The following is a 20,511-nucleotide window of genomic DNA, read 5'->3' as shown; positions in this document are numbered from 1 at the left end:
TATCATCTTCTGCCAGGGTTTGGGAATTAATGACATTTAGTATATAAATTAAGAATATATTAAAAGGCATAGAATCCATTGCTGATACTCTAGCTATCTTGCTGTTGTCAATGTAGATAACCAGCATCCAAGGGGATCAAGTAGTGCTCGTTGGTCACCGGCGTCTGCGGATAACTGAGATGGTAGGTTGGGTTTAATAGTGACGAATTACACTTATTATTTTATTTTTTTCAGTAATACCTACATTCCTGATATTCAATGAAACTTCTAATATTGCAGGTTGACGAGGATCCTTTAACTGTAAAAGTTGATCATCTGAAGGCATGTTATTACTCTTACTCATCTTTCGTCTTTCCAGCCCTATTTATGGTTGATGGATGTCAATGTACTATTACTCTTAACTCACAAGCTGAGTCATCATATTTGGTTCTACCTTAGTGTCTTGTGGGGCTGACTTTTGATTACTGTTCTAGCTGATTTTGATTACCATGTACCACCCAGTGTAACCAATATTCCATGCCTTTTCATTGAAGGACCAATACTGCTAGTCCACTACTGTGTTTAGAAATTGGAAGCAATAGAAAGGAGGTAACTGTGTCTTTCATAAACTGCAAATTTCCTGCATTGCTGCAATTGCTGTATGTGCTGAACTTCCACAGAGGTTTACAAGCATTTTTTTGTATCAAAGCAAAGGCAAAAGACAATTTGCTTTTTGCTGGAGTCATGACTGAGTTATCTTTTCTGACTTGCTTCCACTGTTGTCACACAGTCACATGCCCTGGCATTCATGGAAAATGTTGTCAGTGCAAATGCCTGAACATGTTTTCACAATATCTTTCACCAAAATTTTCACCACCAATGTTTTCTTAGGATGCACTTCACTTTACTGATGATCAAGGACAATATAACTATAAACCTCTCTCTTTTGAACTTATATATTGCCAGGAATTAGATGCGATATGGCCGATGGTTTAGATGCAGATGTGTAAATGAGCTAAGCTTGTGTGAGCAGGGCCTAGCTCATTCTTGGCTTATTTAATTTCAAGTTGCTCACAAATAACTTGTTTAAGAGGTGCAGTGAGAGCCTAAGATCTCTCAAGTGTGCAACACACACTCGCACTCACTTTAACTTACTACTGTTATATCTCAAGGTTATAGTTGAAATACATTGTTTTATGCAACTATATTAGCCTCTAGTAATTTATAATATAAATATATGGTTTCTAAATAGTAACTAAGAAACATGTAATGTGTATTAATTATCTATGTATTCCTGTATCCGAGTTTAATCCGCGTGGAGCTCAAGCCAAGCCAGGTCCTAGCCTAGCTCGCTCATTTACTAATGGAGTGAGCCAAAAGGCTGGCTAAATACAAGCTGCTTAGGAAACAGCTTGCTTGTTTGACAGCCCTATTTAGATGGAGGTTGAAGTATCCGAAGAAACGTTTGTTGAAGTTATATGTGCTGTATTAATTTACTAACCTGAGTATGTGATCAATGTTGCCTTGTCATTGTTTATGGTGGAACTTATTATTTGTTAAGAGTACAATTCATATTTTTCTAGAAAGTTTGCTTGAATTTTTGGCTCAATAACAATAGCTATTATTTTTTGCAGGAAAAAGCCTTACAATAAGGATGACGATGTTATAAAAGCAACCTCATTTGAAGTCATAGCAACATTAAGAGACATTCTGAAGACAAATTCCCTTTGGAAAGATCATGTTCAAACATATACACAGGTTACTTTGTCTATTTCTTAAGTTTGTTTTTTTTTTAAAAAAGTTTTTTGAGAATTGAAAACTTCTCACTTGAAAGAAAAAAAAGGTTTTGAGGGTTGACTACTTCTTAGTTACTTTGTATCTAAATTAATTTTGTCTGTATCCCATCCTTTGAGGAAAAAAGGCTTTGAGAGTTAACACCTTCTTCCTGTTTACTTTATATCTAAATTGCTTAAGTTTGTCTGTAATTCCTCTGTTGAATAGAGAATTGTTTTGAGAGTTACAACTTACAGCATCTTCTGAATGTCCTAGTTGCAAGATTGTACTAGTTGAAGTTGTTAACTAGCTCAATTTAATTTGGCCTCCTTTTATAACCCTGCATATTGTCTCTTTCAAATTTAAAAAGGTCAAAGGACTAATTTTGCCAAATTTAATCTAATTAAAAGTGCACAAATATATGGAAACTTATTTTCATTTTTGAAGTCCGGCTTATGAATAGGTTTTGGTTTGTACTGCCCTTCTTGTCATGTTTTCTATTGAATCATTTTTTCTGCTTTTCTCCTGGAGGTTTTCTTTGGAAGCTTCAAGTTAGGCATTTGTATAAGTAGTTCCTTTAATAGATATCATGTTATGCTTGTAGAATAACATGATTAAATGATGAAAACTGTGTTATAAAATTGTTCCTTTTTTTCGTGAATTTCAGCATATTGGCGATTTCAATTATCCAAGACTAGCAGATTTTGGGGCTGCTATCTCCGGGGCCAACAAGTTGCTTTGCCAACAAGTGCTTGAAGAACTCGATGTAAGAAGCATGCATGCTTTTGATCCAAACATTTTCAGTCAAGCTGCAAAGATTTTTTTAATTCTTATGTTGTTCAGTTTTACTTATTAAAAAAATGACTTGCCTTCTCTCTCACTCTTGCTCCCTCGCACTCTCCCCCTCTATCTTTGTGTGTTTGTGTTTGGACAATTGGGTTGCATGTGTGCTAACAGTTGGGTGTTAATCTATGTCATGTTCCCTTCCAATTTGAAAATTAATGTTAAATCATATCACACTGTTTTTTCATTAACATTATGAATATAAAATATCAATCATGTCTTATGCAACTTGGCATATTCACCTTAAGTTGCAGTGGCATGAATGAGCTGTTCCAAAATTAGTAAAGAATGATATAGCTTAGCATGTCACAATGTTTTCCATTATCATCTTAAGAATTGAAATGCATTGCGTGTCAGAACCACAGATCAGGATTTTGAACCGCTATGCTTGCAGAAATATAAAGGAATGGCTAATCAGGCTGGTTTTTGACTGCCTTAAGGTGTACCAGTGGCCATCTGTATAACCCATAATGTTGCAAGTATTAGCATGGTCCATCTAAGCTTCAGGTTGTCTGGTGAATAATTTTGATTCTGCACCTTAAAGACCTAATTCCATACAGACTTCAATTATAGGCTTCATATTTTCTTTTGTTGGTGGGTGGATGCATGCAATTTACTATTGATCTCTGCCATCATCATGGTTGACTGTTTATTTTTTCGATAAAATGTTAACTTCGTATAATTTGCCTGCCAGGTCTATGAGCGGTTAAAACTAACTCTAGAATTAGTAAAGAAAGAGATGGAGATCAGTAAGATACAGGTAATTTAGCCATATATTTTCTATTATTTCATTCCCATTTATGTATTCTCTATATTTGAGTACTAACTAGGACTTTTGTGTTATCTTTACTAAATTTTGTTTCAGGAGTCAATAGCAAAAGCAATTGAGGAGAAAATAAGTGGAGACCAGCGACGTTATTTGTTGAACGAGCAACTTAAAGCAATTAAAAAGGTATTTTTTTTATTCTTATTAGTTCTGTTTTTGGATAAATAAAAGAAAATGATGGTGAATATAACAAAAATGAACTTGTGTCTTTAATCTTGTCCAAGATAGACAAGGCCTAAACTTCTATCCCCCCTTCATTACTTTAACAATAACTGGAGTATTATCATCATGTTATATCACTGGGAAGTGGGAACTTTGATACTTTTTTCATTGCTTGTTAAGTTGATTTCATTGACCTTCATCAGAACTTTAGACATGAAGAATTCACTTTTCTACTTTGATCCAGGAGCTGGGTTTGGAGACAGATGACAAATCAGCATTGACTGGTTAGTTCTGGATGTACTTTTCTTTAGCGGGATATCTCATTGAATATATGGAGGATATTTATGTTTATATAAGTATTTAAGACAAGGTGATTTTGTATTCTTTTTCTTTGCTGCAGCAAAGTTCAGGGGAAAGACTTGAACCAAAAAACAAGCAGTGTCCTCCTCATGTCTTGCAAGTAATAGAAGAAGAGCTTAACAAGCTTCAGCTGCTGGAAGCTAGTTCTAGCGAGTTCAATGTGACTCGTAATTATCTTGATTGGCTTACTGCATTACCTTGGGGAAACTACAGGTACTGTATTTAAACATCCGATTTGAATCATTTTAGAGAAATTCATTAGACTGCTAATGAATTGAGCTTAATCTTCATGGTTTTCAATCACTGCAGTGATGAAAACTTCGACAATCCAACATGCACAAAAAATTTTAGATGAAGATCATTATGGTTTATCTGATGTTAAAGAGAGAATATTAGAATTTATAGCTGTTGGAAAATTAAGGGGGACCTCGCAAGGTTGGTTTACAGCTTTATGTGTACCAGCTTTCTTTTGGTTACCACATTTATTCTTTACCTTTTTGTTTCCTAAATTATTGTCATCTCCTAATTGATTGCTGTGGTTTTTTCCCAACGTTTTTGCTATGACTGGTGTTTCTGCATCAAACCCCAGCAGCTGGATGACACCTGGTTATCAATTTTTTGATAATACTTGGTCATGGATACACTTGCTAAAACTTTTTGATCAAGATGATGGATATGGATTTAACCTTTATATTACGATTTTCAACTATATCTTCTCACCTGGGCTTTTAATATTGGTCCTGATGTTTCATGAAGTAATTGTTTTATGCACTTCTTTGAAAGAAAATGTGTTATTATGTCAGAATGCTGGGGCTTATAAGGTTGCCATGTTTTATCCCCATGAGAATGGTGACTTGAATAAATACTTAACTTCTATAGTGAAGGTTCAATATAATTCAGTTCAATTGGAAAACAAGCAAATCTAGGCAAACCACATGTCCACATTTTGTCCTTAACATTATACCTGGTTGCATGTGGTTAGTGTTCTTTTTTCCCTTCTCTGCCCTGTGCAAGAATTCATCTTACGGCACACACTAAGAGATAAAATTTAGCTGTACATGCCTTGTGTGCTTGACTGATAACGTATTAGGACTAATCAATGGTATTCAGTTGGCTGATGTTTGTTTCTAATTCTACTATTCATACACAACATATCTTAACAAGATCATTATTTTCTGTTTGCAGGCAAAATTATATGTCTCTCTGGGCCTCCTGGAGTTGGTAAAACCAGCGTTGGTCATTCAATGGCACGAGCATTGAATAGAAGGTTTTATAGATTTTCTGTAGGAGGCTTGGCTGATGTAGCTGAAATTAAGGTACAGCGACTAAGTCATTTTGATGTCTACATCTCGGAATCAATATTGATGCTTTAGCTTATAAACAGTGTGGGGTTTTGCCTATCTGAAACTCATTTGTGATCATTATAACCTTTATCCAGGGTCATAGGCGCACCTATGTTGGTGCAATGCCAGGAAAGATGGTGCAATGCCTGAAAAATGTGGGAACAGCTAATCCTCTAGTTCTCATAGATGAGATTGACAAGGTATTAATATGCTTTACATAACCTGTTGTAATTTAGTGATGCTTTTGATGCATCAATTTTTGCACTAGTTCGAGTTTACGGGATTAAGCTTCCTCATGATCTTGTGAATTGTGATGACATTTGATGTTTCCAACTTTTCTGGTGATTTATCATGTGACAGTTGGGGAAGGGACATGCTGGTGATCCAGCAAGTGCTTTGTTAGAGCTTCTAGACCCCGAGCAAAACGCGAACTTTCTTGACCATTTCTTGATGTTCCTATTGACTTATCCAAGGTGAGGCCACTGCTGCTGTGAAGAATTCTTGGACTTCACTATTTTAAATTTTCATGTTTATCGGGTCCAAGTATTGATGGTATGTTGATTATATATTTCATATCAATCTAATACCTGTGAGTGGAGTGCAGAAGCTTGTTACATGAGCATGTGATTTATTTGAAGCAAGACTTTGGCAAATCTTACATGGTTGAAGGGACAAATATAATTATGCATCTCATGAACATGTGCTTGAACACTATGGCCCATGTCCGATCCGCATAAATGTTTACATAAAATTGCTCACATTGGACAATGAAATGGATGGGAGTCACAAGAGATATATATCATGAAAATGATGGCATTATTTTTTAAACTAGCTAGTCAATATATATCCATCTTTAATATATCTATAAAGCATGTTATTGTGCAAAAGAGTAAAAAGGTTAGAGCAAACTAACTAGATGCTAGCAATATGATGGAGATAATTTTTGAAAATCATAACGGAACAAACTCTCCCTGATGAGCACTGTTTTTTAACCACTGTTATTTTGGGCATAGATTTTCCAGCAGTCCAATCTTAGTAAATGGAGATAGTTTGAGTAATGTCCTATGTGGCTACAAAGGGATCTAGAACTTCTAAAAGATCATTGTTCAAAATTTAGATTTGTACCTTTTTCCTTGGGAGCCTCCATATAGGCTTACACTCTTTAGTCTATGCATTTCCAGTTTTTGAGGTATTATGGACAAAATATTGTATGTTGGTTATAAAATAGCGGTCTGATATGTTGGTTATTCTCAAGGTCCGCCGTACCGGTACCGGTCGGCGTACCGGTGGCCGGCCGGACCGGTACGGTACCGGTCCGGTCCGGTCCGTACCGGCCGGTACCGGTGGTTTCAAAAAACCACAGCGCGCGGCGCTGTGGTTCTAAAAAAAAAAAAATATATTGATATGTTGGTTATTCTCAAGGTCCGGTACGGGCTCCGAACTGGCCGGTACGGGCCCGAACCAGCCGGTACGCACCCGTACCGGCCGGTTCGGATAAAAAACCGGGAAATACCGGTTTTTTATCCGTTCCGGTACCGGTCTAGGACCGGACCGGTACGTACCGGCCCGTACCGGCCGGTACGGGCCGGTACGGCATTCCATGGTTATTCTTCTGGTGATAGTCTTGTATAGTTGTATTACTAATCCAAATATTGGTGTCTTCTGGCATTTTTATACCCCCCAAATGTTTGAATTGTATCATCGAGGCTGATTAGCAATAGGATTTTTATTGTATTATGCTATAGTACATTTGTAAGTGATGTTTTATAGCGGCATGTAATCCCAATCTGAACATGCACGAGTGCTTTTTTTCCTAGCTTCTTAATTTAGATAAATATGAACATGCTCATTACTTTATTCCATCAGTGCAAATTTTTGGTTGTCATATTTGACATTCACCTTTTCAATTGTCATGCTTATCTTGTTCTGTTCGGATGCAAATTCTAGCTTACAGGTTCACTAAGCAGTTTGTTTCTTGAATTTTGACATTGTTTATAGAGCAAATGAGAATGCAAAGATGGGTGTTCTGATTCTATTTAAACAGAAAGCATGCTTGACATGTGCTTTTTCTGTAATCACATTTCAGTATAACCTAATAGATTTCTTGTAAAGATCACTTATATCTATCATATGAAAATAGTAGAGAATGATGCTATGGGAAAGAAACGGACCATGCTCTTCTTGATGATAGTTCTGTGTTCATGACCTATGTGGTTCAGAATATAGACCCTTTTTTCTTTTTATTTTTAAGTTGCTCTAGACCCCCCCCCTCCGCCACACACACACACACACACACACACACACACACCAAAAAAAAAAAGGAAAAAAAAATCACCTACCTGTCTGCTTAGTTTCATCAAATTCATGAAATAGTAGTATGGTATGGAAACCAACTTACATATGAGTTGGGCCTAGTGGAATGATATCTAGAATTCATACAGATCTTTCAAAATAAAAATTGATGACACAACTTATAGAATCGGTTGTCATACAGGCTGTTATGTCTTGGACCTCACATGTTATCTTTCAGCAATTTGAAGTACTAATAAATCTTTCAGAGAGAAAAGATGCACATTCTGAATCAGAATATATATAATTTTAAATAACATAGAGATATTAAATAATGAACAGTGTGAAATTGGAATCTGTATATTATTAAACAGGCAGTGATTTTATAGATGTGAAAACTATTTCACAAATGATAATCCCGAGTTCTTGACCTGTGTGGTCAGGAATGTAACTTTTTTTTGGAAATAAGAACTGTACTGGATGCCAAAGAAAAACCCATTGTTGTTTGAAGATAAAAGTTCTGTTTAAGAAGAGTCATACTTATTGGAACAAAGGATGTCTCCCATTTTAAAGGTATGAGTCTTCTTTGCTAGAAGGACTTTAATTTTCTAAAATAGGGTTGTTGACCACAAAGTTGAGCTTGGCACCATGATCGGTAAAATACGCTTCGCATCTATACCATTCATTGTCCAATTTTTACTTTTTTTTTTTTTTGCAACAGGCAGTTATTTCTTACTGGAACATTTATTAGTTCTTTGAAGTGTTGAAACCTACCCCACAAGATCTGAGCATTAGCTAGCTCATATGATGATCAAATATTTATAATAATTAAACAAATTCTGTCCTCAATTTCTATTCTGGGTAATTTGGATGCTTATACTGAATGATGCTCTTTCAGCGTTTCTATGACGTGTAACACTAGAAAAAGGACTTACAAAGGGGAAAAGAGCTTTTTTTTTTATATATTCAAAAACAATCTGCAAGGTAATATTAGATGCCATTGCCACTGTACCATCTAATGTGTAGTCTTCCATAGCTTGAAAGTCATAAGGGAGGGAAAAAAATTCAATGACATGAATCAGTGGAATTTAACAGAATAGCAAGTAGGATTTCTTTTTTGGAAAGTAGGAATTCTTTTTGGAAAGGTCTTTGATTTTTTTATCTTCTAAAATAGAATTAAATTTTCAATCACATAGGTCAGTAGATGCTTGAAATACTTTGAGATCCGATTAGTTTGGTAGATTTGAATTTCTTGTAAAAGATGTCCTGTTCCTTCTCACACCGAAAATTTTAGGTCTGTTTTAAGTCTCCACCTACCCATGACTGCCATCAATGACTACAAGTCCTTTTAGTTACTCCTACTATGCCATCCAGCCCACCAACCCTTTTTTCCCTACCACCTCCCTCCACCTTTTAGCTGGAGAGCTTTCGTGGGGATAGGAGGGGGTGGGGTGGAACAGCAGCCAAAGAGAGTGAGGGGAGTAAATGGCCGTGACTTACAGCAACTGTTGGTAGGAGGTGCCATGGTGGTGTTTGAAGGTTGTGAACAAGTTGGGCAGATTGTGGTAGGATGCATGATCTGGATAAGAGAGAATCTGAAAAAAGATTTTTTTTTTCTTTTTTTTTAAAATAACAATTTTATACTAGCAGAAACATATAATTGACAATTCGTATGGAATTTATGCTACATAAATTTGTGGCGAGAAGCCTAATCAGTTTATATAAATATAAACATAAATATAAGAGAGAGAGAGAGAGAGAGAGAGAGAGTTGAAATAGACATTATGCATGTAAGGCATTTATAAGTTCAAAGCTTTTGAACTTTTGCAAATGGCACAGATCTATAAGTCGGTGAGACAATAAGTATCTTTCGTACCCCTATGGTGCTTATATATATATATATATGTCGTATTGTGCTGATGCTTGGACCAGTGTGAAAAGATATGTTACTGCAATGCAGAATGAGATATACCATCTAGATTACTGATTATTTTTCAGCAGTCAAGTAAGAACTTTGGCTCTACCATGTAGCATCTTTACTCACAGTGTGCGCTTTGCACACATTATTTGTAATGACCACATATTGAATATGTATTAAAATATTAAAGAAATCCATTCCATATGCCAATGCGCACTAGTATTTACTAGACTGACCGTGGGTCAAATAGAACTACCATCTGGTGAATAAAATCATCCATGTGTTCCGGCAGTGGACTTGTATAAGATCTACTGTATAGCATGTATATGATACATCTAAGCCATAACATATATGGTTGTCCCTACTGCCAACATCCAGGAACAGAAATTTAAATTGCAATTTGTTCATCACCTCTAAAAGCATGGGTATCTAAATTCAATTGGTTAGAGATTTTTCACCCTAACATTAGACTCAAGCCAAATGCTACTTTGATTACTAATTTACTATCCATGTTGTGATAATTTGATACATAATTAACATCGAAAATCATTTGATTTACTTACTTTAAGTGCTTATGCTATTGATGATCTATTTGAGTTTCAACTTCAATGTCTCATCACGTGCTTTCCACAAGGGTGTATGTGTGTTGCATTTGGCATGGGAGTATCACGGGCACATGCACGTGCACACATGCATACCCATGCATACATGAAAATCTAATTGTCATTTCAGTTATTTCCAGAATATCTTCTGTCACTTCTCTCCATGTCCTAATGTTGCAATTTTATTTGCATTCAGATATCTTAGCTAAGTTTAGTTGTGAATGTATTTACAGAATTACTCTTCCATTAGAATATCTTCTGACACCATTTTGCTTATTAATTTAGGTTCTGTTTGTTTGCACAGCAAACGTAGTTGAGATGATACCAAACCCTCTTTTGGACAGAATGGAGGTCATTGCTCTTGCTGGTTATATCACTGATGAAAAGATGCATATTGCAAGGGACTATTTGGAAAAGACTACTCGTGAAGCTTGTGGTATCAAATCTGAACAAGTATGATTAATACTGCACTCGTATTGTTAACTATATGTCCCCCTGAAAAGTTGCTGGAAGTGGTCCGTTTTCTTTCAATTTATCTGAAATTGGCATATTGTATTTGATATCATGTCAAGAAATATCCCACTCAAAACAGATTATATATATGTTTTTTGTGTGCATGATAAAAAGAGAAATCTGTGCCTTTGGTTATGCCTATTTTTTTCAAGTTTGCCATTAGATTTTCTAACCAAATCTCATCAAAAACATTCTTTTATAATTGTAGAATATTGTAATTCATGAGAACAAGCAGCCTCTTTGATTCCATGAAAATCCCATCCTCCCAAAGAATCATAATATGTTTTCCATCTCACATTCCATTACAGTCAAAATAAGATTAGAGACTGAACTTGTTCCGATCTTCTCCATATATGAAGGAGGAGCAGAGCTGTCAAAAGACTAGAAAAACAAAATGCTTGTTCTAAAATGGTTAGTCAGTCTGATTTCGGTTTTCGTATCAAGGACTTCTCTCTCTACCCCTCCCCTCCGCCCTCCTGTCCTCCTGCCCCCCTCCTCTCCCCCTGCCCCCCTCCAATCATCTTCACCAGTCCAATCTCTCCTTCTCTATTCTTAAGAAACCTTTTCTATTAGAACACCCTTTTCACTTAATTTTCATGAATAAAGAGAAAATGATAGATACTTTGACCTCTCCATCTCTTTCCTAGATCTTATGGTCTTATGTTTCACATATGAAATATCTCATTATATCTCTCATCAGAGCATAGAAAGAGAATTGCATGAGAATATGGAAGGTATAGTTAGGAAAGTTTTTATTTCTCATGACTGTTTGGATTTTAGATTTTACTGATTTTTTCTATTTTAAATTGATAAATAGAATTTATATTATCATTCAACACATTTCTTTCTTTTTTTATTATTTTTATACTGGGCATGCATCGCATGTTCCTGTAGACAAGTGTTTGTGAGTGTCTGTGTATTGGAAGATCATTGTCAGAGAGAGTAGAGCTACATTCTTCATGGTAGGATCAAGGCTTTCAATTTTGCTGGTGCAAAATATTTGATGGAACAAAGAAAGTTTATCATTCTATTGATAATGCTGCAAGGTTTTGATATGTTTGTGTTACTGTCATAGCATTGCATTACTTGATTTGATATACTCAATTTTCTTTTTCCAACCTGTTAGCTACTGAATGGACCTGTTCAAGCTTTCAATGGTTCTGAAGTCATAACAATGATTCTAAATGAATGATTCCATAGCCTAGGAGTGGTGCCCTCCAGCTCCCACTAACCCCCACCCCAAACACCCCCTCCCCCCCCCCCCCCCCCTTCTCTTCCTTCTGAGGGGAAAGAAGAAAACCTTTAAAAGAAAGAGAACATTCTCATTCTTCTTTTGTTTCTGGTCATATAATTTACTCTCTTCGAGACACATCATCTGCATAAGCAATATTTTTTTCAACTCATAAATGGATTCTGATCATTGCAATAGATACTAGGGATCAGGATTTCATCACGATTTATCGAAATATATTTTTAAATAAAATATTCTAGATTAGTAAATCTCCTGAGATGTTATCTGCTACATGGTTAGAGAATTATAGCAGTTTGACAGATCAATTACAATATGAGACAGATAAACACTACGAGCATATCAGTGCCTTTGAATTATCATGAGCTGAAAAATATTGTAGAATTCCTGATTACATGAATTTGTGCCCTGTTGTATTTTCATCTTAGTATTTGATTTGGTGGATTTTTAGCTTTGTACATGCTGACCCCATTTAGATGGGAGAAGATGATTTGGTTATGGTAGAAATCTTGTCCAAGGGAATTATTCACTTGAGAAATTCTTTAAATACCAATTATTTTCTACATATTTAGGATTTCAAATTATTAATCCGTAAACTTTTAAGGATCATTAGCTGATTAATAAAAATAACTCGAGAATAAAAACATAAAAAGTAGTCTATAGCTCCCATGCAAAAATTATTCTATTCATAGTTTTTTGTCTTGGGGTTAAGCAGGTACCTGGTCTTAGGAAAATTAATTTCAGAAGATGCTACAAGGAGTTGGTCCAGTTGGTTGGTAGCACTTGATATGGCCAATGTTCTAACTTGGTTGTGTCGCATGACACACTTCACAGGCCACTCAAAAGATTGTTATTCATGAACTAGAGTACCTTTACGAAAATTAAAAGTTATAACTGTGATTCAATATTAAATCGTTAGCTTTTGCCATCTGGAGATCATGGTGGAAAGCTCAAGCCGTCGCCTTATCTCACCATTTGTCTTTATATATTATATTAGAAAGGCGACTGAACATTGCTTCACTGTAAGGAAGATTAGTGTCTGAATCATTCAGCATGAATGTGCTTTTCTAGGATTAACCTGATGTAATTGGATCATCAGTTAGAACATATATTTAGTAATAGTGAACATGGATTAGTGGTGGCTGAGTGTCTCGTGCTACTGATAGAATGTTTTACAGACATATTTAACCATGTATACATGATCTATGCTATATTGGTTTATATTCTGTTAACATTTCTGATCAATGTATCCAGGTTGAAGTGACTGATGCAGCTCTTCTTGCTCTGATAGAAAATTATTGCCGAGAGGCAGGTGTTCGGAATCTTCAAAAGCAAATTGAGAAGATATACCGCAAGGTTTGTGACACAGTCGTTAGAACTTCAGAAAAGAAGTATCAGTTTTTAAATCTAAATATTCGTAATTTTATTATTTATTTTCAAAGTAATTGTTTTGCTAGCAAATCCCAACCATAACTGTTGAGCATTGGGTTGCCTCTGATGACGAGCCACAATGTTATCGGTATGCTTTCTTCAGAAAAATTAGTAATGACTTTGAACTTCAAACGGCACCGTATACAATCTGAAATGCATCATGAGAACACAAGATGCTTGTTACTAGGTGATATTTTGATTTAGTTCTGGTTTGAATGCGTGCATGAACATAACAAGCTAGTTATGATGTTTTGACCAAAGTGTCTAGCTGGTTGTCCCTATCAATGAAAAACCCAATTGCCTCGATTTTTTGTAACTAGTTTGCATATTGCTTATGCAAGACATTTGGGTATTTGGGTCATCTCACAAATAGGTATACTTGTCGGATGTGCTAGTTGGAGAATTATGGGAAGGATTAAAGAAACAATTAGAAATGTTAAATTATTGACCTGCTAGTTTTGGCTTTCTGAAATTTTTATTTTAACAGGATATTTGAATTGGTGGTTTTTCACTTGTAGCTTTCCAAATTGTTTATGTTTTTCTATTAAACAAATGTTTTCCTTTACAAATTATTGCTTCAATTAATGCATCTTCTGGTGTAGTTGTACTTAATTGAAGTTTATTTTGTCATAGGCTTTACACCCCTTTGAGAGATGTTGGAAGTCAATATTTCTGTAATCAAAAGCTTTTCTGTGAAAGTCTCCCCTTTTAGCAGTGATTAATCTGAATGTTTTCTGGCCATTAAATATGCAGAAGCACTAGTTTCATAAGCATACATGCATTTCTATTACTATCATCTATGAATTCTCAGTCATTCCCTTCATTTGCATTTTTATGACCATTGATGTATATTAGATATTTAAATTTGCATCTTTTCCTATCAATGAAATAAATATTTTGATTTCAGAAAACCTTGAATATTTTTCCTATTCATGACCGATTTTATTCTTATGCTTTAATATAGATAGCTCTGCAACTTGTCCGTCAAGGGGTGACAAATGAGCAATCTCTAAAAGTCAGCCTTCAGCAAGGAGCCAAACAGCTTAGAGAGAAATCTACTGAAGAGCCTACTCAAATTGCAGATGATGGTCCAGGGGGGAAGAAACTGGAGGATGGGAACTCACACGAAAGGGCTACAACAACTACCTTAACAGAATCTGAACAAGCAATTGAAGTCTCGTTACATGAACAGCCTAATGGAACTGCCACAGAAGAATCAGAAGCAACTTCTCATGAGCATCTTGTTGAACAGTTGGAGGCTGACAAAGTGCAGCCAACTCTCTTATCATCAGACGGTATTGCAACAACAGACCAACCCGTTGATTCAAAGGTATTCTGAGAAGCTAAGTGACTAAAACATGCATTTTATTGTAGTGTAAGAATTGGTTTAACATTGACACCTACTAGTGATTTTTCTTACAAGTCCTATGTGTAAACTTTTTTTTTCACATTAGTGGAAGGATCAGTCAGACGATAGAAATTACTTTAATGTAGTATGCATATATGTTAACATATGCATATTTATGCACCGTATATTCATTGTGTCATGTATTAATTGATTGATTTCTCTATTTACAGGTCAATATAAAAACAAGTGATGTAAAGGATGTGAAAGTTGATAATGTGATTGAAAAGGTCATAGTTGATGTCTCAAACCTGGCTGATTTTGTGGGCAAACCAGTATTCCATGCCGAACGTATATATGATCAGACTCCAGTAGGAGTTGTCATGGGTCTTGCTTGGACTGCAATGGGTGGTTCAACATTGTATGTTGAGACCGCCCTAGTGGAGCAAGGAGAAGGGAAAGGTGCACTTCTATTGACGGGTCAGCTCGGAGACGTCATGAAGGAGAGTGCGCAAATAGCTCATACCGTAGCCAGAGCAATATTGCTTCAGAAAGAACCAGACAATCCATTTTTTGCAGACTCCAAGCTCCATTTGCATGTGCCGGCTGGTGCTACCCCCAAGGATGGACCAAGTGCAGGGTGCACCATGATAACCTCAATGTTGTCTCTTGCCATGAAAAAGCATGTTAAAAAAGAACTTGCAATGACTGGTGAAGTAACATTGACAGGACGGATTCTCCCAATTGGTGGGGTATGTTATCTCTGTGACATAATCTTTATTCATCATTGTGACCGACCATAATAATCGAAAGTTCATAGTTTTTTGTTTTCATGATTGTTTTAAGACTTAATGTTTCTTATTCTTGTTTTGGTTTCCAACCACGGGATGTGCGACATACTCTCTGTCTTTCAATTCATCATATTTGTCCATTTGATCTTTATATGCTATATGATTTACCATCCATTGTAGAAATACCTGAATCTAGGAGTTTATATGCATGTGGTCATAGCCTGAATTTTTGAGTTGGAAACTGCAAAGCTTGACATTTTTACTAAATTTGCAAACTTCCTATATTTGATAAAAATCATTCTGAAGTCTTATTTTGAAAAATAACACCAGAAATCACCATTATTTAGTATTATTACTGCTCTGTGACTTTGTTTTTTTCTGTTAGTTTTTAAAAGTTTCATTCCTACCAAACAGGTAAAGGAGAAGATAATTGCTGCAAGAAGAAGTGAGGTGAAGACTATCATATTCCCATCAGCTAACAGAAGAGATTTTGATGAGCTTGCTGCCAATGTGAAGGAAGGCCTTGAAGTTCACTTCGTAGATGATTATAACCAAATATTTGAGCTGGCTTTTGGAAGCAACTCTAAGCCACAAATCTAAGTCTCTGATCCACCTGTATTGGGTCTTCACATGTTATAGTTTTCTTGACGACTGCAAGAAATTCCATGGTAGTTCTTCATGATGCAGCCACCATGGACCAATTCCAAAGAGAGTTAGCCTTTTATTGAGGTCATGGACAATTCCTAACGGGCTTCCTAGAGCATCCATGATTTGAATGCTTGCATGTACTGATGCCTGAAGATTGTTTATTAATTATGTCTTACAACCATTGCGAAAAAAAACCATAGCACGGCTGTATTTTTTGTGATCTTTTCTGGAGGTGGATGGTGGTCAAGATATAAATACATTATTTCGGCATTTTTGTTTTCATCAATACTCAAATGTAAACTACTCTCAAAACCTAAATTTTTTATTCATTCAAATGTATGATGATAGCTGATTATTAATTTGATCATGTTTGCTGGATTGGTTTCAACTTTCAACTCCTTGTGTTTTTCTCCTTTGATGGATGTGGCTGGAAAAAAATTTAATTGTTGCCGATATTTGCATTTTAGCAGTCATTTCCTTCCAATTAGGGCATTCATTCTTTAGATACTAAAATTTGTACGAATTGGTACTTCTTTCATCTATTTTATCCATTGTTGGTGATAATCTTGGCATCGAGTCTTCTAATTTAATCATGATATTGTAGCAAGGGGTGTTCTACTAGTACTTCTTTATAAATGAAATATGCAAGATGATGACTCAAAATGCAATGCAGCTGCTAGTGATTTTTAGCCTCAAATGATGTCATTTCAAACCTAATTCAATCCATTCTCCCAATGTGATTCACATGCTGACCTCAACTCGCATGATTGATGATATCGCAAAATACCTATCAAAGATTATGAATGAGATATCTCGCCGGCTTCGCCGGTCAACGATCCACCATGACAAGAGGCTATTGGACCATAGTTGCTCTTCAGATTGAAATTGGCAGAAAGCCTCAATAATGGTCATGGGGACCATCACAGTCATTATTCTCCAATCTCGCTAAAGACTTACTAGTACTCTTTCCTTAATGAAATTTCTTCTTTACTTCAAAAATGGAGCTTGTGGTGGAGCCTCTATTGGATGAAATCTATGGAAAGGGATTGTGGGCTCAGCCATATCCAATTCGAGTTCATGTGGGAATCAGAATCCCATGATGCCATCATGGAATCAATCCCTCAGAGCAAAAGAATACCACCAGTTCCTAGCAGTGGAAAAGCCCAGGAATAGGGATGGTAGGACCAGACCCATACCCTCCTTAGACTTCAGCTTTATAGCAGTTTATTCTAAACTCTCCAATGCCAGTGTCTTCTAGTTCCCCTCTTCAATCCACTGCCACTAGTGACTAACATGGGTCCAACCTCCATTCTTTTGTGGGGCCAACTTCCCATAGTGACCAACCGACCATGTCCTTGGGAGGTCAGACAGGTTAATTTTAGACAGTAGCTTGTGGAATCAATAGGAGGCAAGACTTTTTGAGAGTTTTAGTCAAGCAAATCTTTGTGGGGGCATCTTGTGACTCATCACCCATTACTATCAGCTGATTTGCTGTCATGCTTTAACTAACGAATCAACTAAATGCTTGTTCGTGGACCCAGTTAGGTCAGCCATTCAGGCAACAATGCCGGTTCTCATTCCAATTTGAGAGTCGCATCTTGTTCGAGCTGACGACAGCTTGGCATCGACGCTCTCCGTCATCCATACATGTCAGCATTCGATAAATATGTCAACGTGGCGAGCTGCGAGGTGGTCGAATTGCTGACATGGCAATGGTGGCTCATGGCCGGCGAAAAAAAATAGAAGAGAAAAATGCATGGAGTAGGTTTCCCCCACCTTGCAAGATGCTCTTTGCTTTCATATACTCTCCAATTGATTGGTGCCCTAGATAAACAAACTAATCACCTCTACAAATGGCACTATCTTTTTTGGAAGACCTTTAATCCCTCTAATCAGAGGGGAAAGACTAGAAAGGGGATAAAGAGCTCAACATATCCAAACAAGTGGATAAGAAGTCATTGGACTTGACCTGCCTCTGTTTTTTTTTTTTTTTTCTTTTCTTGACCTCACTTCTTGAAGCCGAATATGGCATGAGGGAGTAAGTGTATTGAAAAGGACAAGCAAAGAGTGGATTGAGCTGTGCTAGATGTTTTACAAATGTTTTGAACAAGCAAATATTTTATGGGTGGCAAAAAACAAATCATCATAAAGCACTCATTAAAGATTAAAAAAAAAAGTTCATTTCGTTGATTGTATCCTATTCAAGTGTTGAATAGTGTATCCTCAGTATCTTAAACCATAATCGGAAACTCCTTAAGGTATTTACACAACTAAAGGAACTCCTTAAATACGATTACCATCTATCTTCAAAATAAAAATCAAGAATAATATTATGATTTCTTGAGCACAAAAATATATATTTCAATAGATGTAATTAAGATGATACCATATTTTTTCCTTTTTTTTTGTTGAGATGTATCATTGATTTTTGTTTTGTTTTGTTTATTTGCTCTAAAGCATGTTGCTTCTGTGAATGTTAACCAATTAAAACAATGCACTCTACATAAATATTATGTATTTTAATTTTAACTTTGAAAAAAAAAACGTAAAAGTTACGGTATGTGTTTTCTCTTCACTCCAATATACGACATCTAAACTATGTTATTGTTGGACTTATCTAATCAAAAGAAAAAAAAGATAATATTCTTTGGAACATAACCTCGCAATCTCTCAATAACCATCAGAGAGAGATAATGAAATAGATTATATCAAAATATATGTTTTTTTAATTTATTTTTCTTTTTTTTGTAGGCATCAAGAACATTAACTTACATAAATTGTATTGGATGGTGGCAAGATACACATACATGTGGATTAATTAGTTGCTTGAGCTTTCAATGGAAGTTATCGAGCTAATAAATTGGCATGATTTTCTAGTGTCATGGTATTTTTAAGATCTTAGATGAAAAAAGGGCAAGTGATTCTAAGCAACTTCCAAATAAAATTTGGAGATTAACAACATATTAGTCGACGAAGAGATGACACAAGCTGCATTTTTTTTTTTTTGGTTGACCATCATATTTATTTTAGAAAACTGGCACCTCGCCATCTGTTGTACAATCGTACCAGCTAATTCCTCTTGGAAGCTGGGTAAGATCTAACATAATTAATAATATAAATGATCTCATATGCTTTACAATTCAAGCTTCAAGTACTTACTTCTTTTTGATGGAATGAACTTATGATGAAATACCATTAATTAGTATGCCCAAGAAACCAAAAATAAAACCAAGGATGATTTTGTAAGTCAATGCATTTGTGATACTAGATATGATTTAATATGTATGACTGCAGTTTTGTGAATGTTTAATTTGACTCCATTTCTAATGTTCTTTTTTCCCCTTTTTATCTGAGGATCGCCTCCTAATTACCAAACAAAATTCAGAAAAAGAGGAACTTTTGAATTTTTGCCTTGATTTCTGCATTAATGCTATTATGAGATTTAAAATACTATGTCACTCATGAAACATCATTGAAAAATTATAAGCCAGTGATAAACAACATTAATTGCAAAGCAAACTAATTAACTGGTTTGATTAAATTGAACATAATAATGCCTCAAAAAAAAATAGAATTAAATTATAAAATGGTTCCTTGAATCCAAACAAATGATCAACATATATTGTCAAAGTGCAAGTCATGCTCACGTAACACTCCATAAAAATTGATCATAAACAATGAAACAATACATTGAACAACAAAATAATCGATTTTAATAATCAACATATATCATGAGATCCATTAGAAATGTGGAGGTACGTTTTCAAGCGTCAAATCAATACCCCTATCTAACAAATAACAAAGAACTTATAATGCATCGTGTGAACCTGAAGTTGAACAAAAAGAAAAAAAACTTATACATCCGTACATAAAACATGCCAAATAGTGGTGCAAATAGGTCGCATCGAGTCGGATCCTGGATGACCCCAATCCGATCCGATTTTTTATTTGGGTCCTAATTTTGGATCCAGATCCGACCTGGTTGAAGACCGGGTCGGATCGGATCCGAGTTGGATCGATTCGGATTCAAATCGGATTCAATTTTTTTACTTTTAGGAAAGAATTTGGGCAAATCTAATTTGGTCATATCATGAGGTGCTGGGTGACCCATGACTTTGAAAGACTTGCGATTGACCTCCAGTCAGAACAGATGAACCATGACTACTAACTAAGTCGGTCTGCAAGCCAAATTTCATATCACACTATATTTTGTCCGTATGACTGATTGGACGGAACTTGGTGTCTCCCTGCTCCCCTCTCACGAGGACAAAAAAAATCCCGGACCTTCTTCCAAAATCCAATTCCATCGCAGAAAACTGGCACATGACCCATATTCAGTTCAGTGTTCCCTCACTTCCTCCCTGCAAAAGTTAAAAAAAACAGAAGCCAAAAAACAGAAGAAAAAAAAAAACAAGCTACCGAGACACCAAAGGTATCAA

General features: G+C 35.8%; 1 long non-coding RNA gene and 1 pseudogene across 1 annotated transcript; both read left to right on the top strand.

Annotated features, from left to right (window-relative positions):
- Positions 1 to 95: 95 nt before the first annotated feature.
- On the top strand, positions 96 to 578 carry LOC120109358. The gene is made up of 2 exons (XR_005510280.1): positions 96 to 182; positions 280 to 578. It is a non-coding gene; the product is annotated as an uncharacterized LOC120109358 (long non-coding RNA).
- A 381-nt stretch (positions 579 to 959) lies between these two features.
- Positions 960 to 16,467, top strand: LOC120109355 (annotated as a pseudogene).
- The last annotated feature ends 4,044 nt before the right edge of the window (positions 16,468 to 20,511 follow it).

The sequence above is a fragment of the Phoenix dactylifera genome, unplaced genomic scaffold, assembly GCF_009389715.1.
Source record: "Phoenix dactylifera cultivar Barhee BC4 unplaced genomic scaffold, palm_55x_up_171113_PBpolish2nd_filt_p 002076F, whole genome shotgun sequence".
NCBI lineage: Eukaryota > Viridiplantae > Streptophyta > Magnoliopsida > Arecales > Arecaceae > Phoenix > Phoenix dactylifera.
This window is presented reverse-complemented; position numbering and strand designations above follow the sequence as displayed.